The sequence below is a fragment of the Adiantum capillus-veneris genome, chromosome 13 (assembly GCF_014529385.1).
Source record: "Adiantum capillus-veneris isolate H3 chromosome 13, ASM1452938v2, whole genome shotgun sequence".
In the NCBI taxonomy this organism is placed as follows: Eukaryota; Viridiplantae; Streptophyta; class Polypodiopsida; order Polypodiales; family Pteridaceae; genus Adiantum; species Adiantum capillus-veneris.
In genome coordinates, this window is record NC_140943.1 from 87,820,729 (window position 1) to 87,823,936 (window position 3,208).

Here is a 3,208-nt window from a genome sequence, read left to right on the forward strand (position 1 = left end):
TTCCATCCAGCTTAGTTGAGGAGCAGCCGCTTGAGTGCCTCTCAGGCACATTCATGGTTGTGCATGCTCACATTGGGGAGCTTATGTTTCCTAATGTCTCGTCAAAAAAACTTAACGAGCAGCGAATATTCATGTACTCCTACAAGTACTTGGTGCCAAAGTCAAGCCAAAGATATGGTAGGTTAGAAGCTGTGGAGACACCCTCATTGCAGAGTGCAGAATGGCCAACTCCAAACCATTGGGCCTTGCTTTCTTTCAAGCGCAAGGTGCTGCAAGATTTCCAAGGGTCCCTAAAGTTTGGTAAGGCAACCAGATCGGTGGGTCTGAGTTGGCATTGTCCCATGCATTTGTTTGTGCATGCATTCCGCTCTCTGCTGATTGTAGGAACAACGACAATGTTTGTTTGCAAAGAAGTTGACATAGATGAATGGACACCATTCTAGGTGTCAATTGGGGCTATGTTGACGGTTTGCATGATGGTGACCGTTACAAGTGCAATGTGTCCCCCACACAGCTTTGCCTTCGATATTTGAAGGCAAGGTGCACCTTGTATGCACGGTTTAGCTACGAAAGGTGGATGCACAAACGTGGAAAACGGATACCCTTGCAGCTGACAGCCGAAGAGGTTCAATCCTTTGAAATTCATGTCCGCATGCCCAATAATGAGGTGGAGGTGGTTGCAGTGAATCCGCGTTGGACTCTTGCCAATCTTCGGGAACACTTTGTCATAATGGGATTCGAAGATGTCGGCAATGTAAGTTTCAAACTTGAACCACACAAGGTCTGCTTTGTGCTTGATTAGCTACCTTTTCTTAATTTTTGTGGGTATTTGTATTTTGATTGCCCATTTTTTGGTTGTGTAGATTGGAAGGAGGATGGAGGCCACTATGCTTGTTTACAAAGATTGGGCTACAGACGAAGTCATCTTGTCTAAGTGAATTGGCTTGTAACTTTAATCGTTTATATATTGGATATTTTATTAAAGATTTTGAAAATTTTTAAGGTGTTGTACTTGATTTTGTACTTGAGTTTTAAGGTGTTGTGTAAATTTATTTTTAAAACATATATTTTTTATTTTTTTTGAGATGGAATATGTCTATATAAGGAGGACCACCTCCTCATTTCACCATTTTCATCCGAGCATTGCAGAGAGACCTAGCATACCCAATCACACAAAGAGAAGACATGGCTGCTACTAGTGCTTTAGATGCATTCCTTACCGAGGCTGGGCATGCAAATCGCCCTGAGCTTCAAGCATTTTTCACAACCCAACCCGATTTGGAAACCACCTTGACCCTCCACTCTCAATCTCTTGAGCACATTACTTCATACATTTCCACGTGCATGGGGAGATTCATTGTTGAGTTACCAAACCGGCAAGGGCAATGGGTCCCTGAGGGCCTTATGCAGCACATCTACCAAGGGGACAGTCCATTTCATCAGCGGCTTGCACGCTTTGCCACCATAGCACAACCCGTCGGACAATATGTGCGGCTTGAAGCTGATGATGTGCGAGCAATGCATAAGGGAAGGATCGGAAACACTTTTTTCTCTGTCTAGGCCATAAAAATCTTCCTCCTTCAAGAGTGCCCAGCAGGCCCTGACGTAGTGCTACCACACTTGTAGATCGGCTGATCTGAAGGACCCCAAGCCCGCGGCCATTGACACATCCGCAGAGGAGAGGAAGCTTGCCTTGACCTACCCTGTAGGGATTCAAGGCCTCTTGGAGGCCTCTCCATCTGTCGGTTCATCCTCAGGACCGCCAGAAGGAACCAGTACTCGGGATGCCATCCCTGAGGTAGAGATGACCCGTTTCTCCTCCATTGTGGTGGGTGGGGAGGAGTTTGTGTTTATGCACGATTTGGAGAAGTCCTTTGAGCTTTGCATGGATGAGTGTTTCGCCATCCTCGATGCCCATGGAAATTTTGAGGTTGATACCACCACCTCCCATGACAATGATCTCCTACTGCCCATGGGGAATACTTTGGCGGACACAGTGGCGATCTCACAAGCCAAGGTGGCAGCGGCCGAGCAGGCCAAGGTCTCCGAGGAGGAGTTTGCGTCCGTGCAAGCCATGTGTTTGGCTAAACGCGCAAGAGTGGATTCACCATCACCTACTACAACACCTGTTTTTCTTGATCCAAAGGGGAAGTCAAGTGTGGATCTTTACTTGCACCCGGATGCTGATGAGGAGGATCGTAGACAAGAGGTATAGATGCTCACTTACATTTGATTGTTACTAATGATTTTGTTAATGTTATATCATAATTCTTTGCCATATTTCTCACAAAACCTATGTTTTGCAGGATGTTTTGGAGGTTGACGCCTGGGTGCAACGGTCAAGGGGGAGTAGGATGCCATTCGGATCTCAAGCGGCACTTGCTCACTACCTCAGCACACTTCTGACTGGTGTCGTGATGCTTGTGCATGCCGACTACTCTTCCAATGGTGGCTACAAAATTTTTTCTCTCTGTTCACTCTCCAAGGCGTTGTGTTTAACAACCCTTGTCCAATCGGCCAACCTTGTAGTGCTTATAAAGAAAGATTTTGCAATATCCACTTTCGGCGTTAACTTTTGCGGGCGCCTTATCGCCCATGTTGGCATGAACCAAGCTGTAGGGGTTAATGACACCCAAGAAATCACAACCACTTTACTTTTAACAGGGAGCCACCCCAAAAGGCGAAGCGCTAGAAAATTGTAATTTGAAAGATCCTAAAGCAAAAGCCGGATATCATGTAAAGCATTGATTTCTTTAATGAAACTACTTTTTGGTGTCTACGACTCTCTTACTTGCAAGTTTTTGAATTTGTTATATGTTTGGCTTCCATTGTGTATGAGAAGCACCATAATTTTTGATATGACTACTAAAGGGTTTGGCAGGCCTTAAAATTATTAATATGCATACTTTGTTATATGTTAGGCTTCCAAAGTAATTGATTTGCCTACTGAAGGGCTTGGAAGGCCCACAAGGGCACACATTTGGGCCTTCCATGAGAAAATGAAAGGGGCCAATGCGCGCCCTTGTGGCAACTCATTTTGAAGCATGTAAAGCCCATTTAGGAGCATACCCAGGTACATTACATGTGCAAAACCCAAAGACAAGAGATAAACATGTTTTGGCAGCTCATTTGCGGTAATCTCAAGCCCATTTGGAGTAGACCTAGATACTTAAAGTTGTAATACCAAATCACAAGAGGAAACCATGTG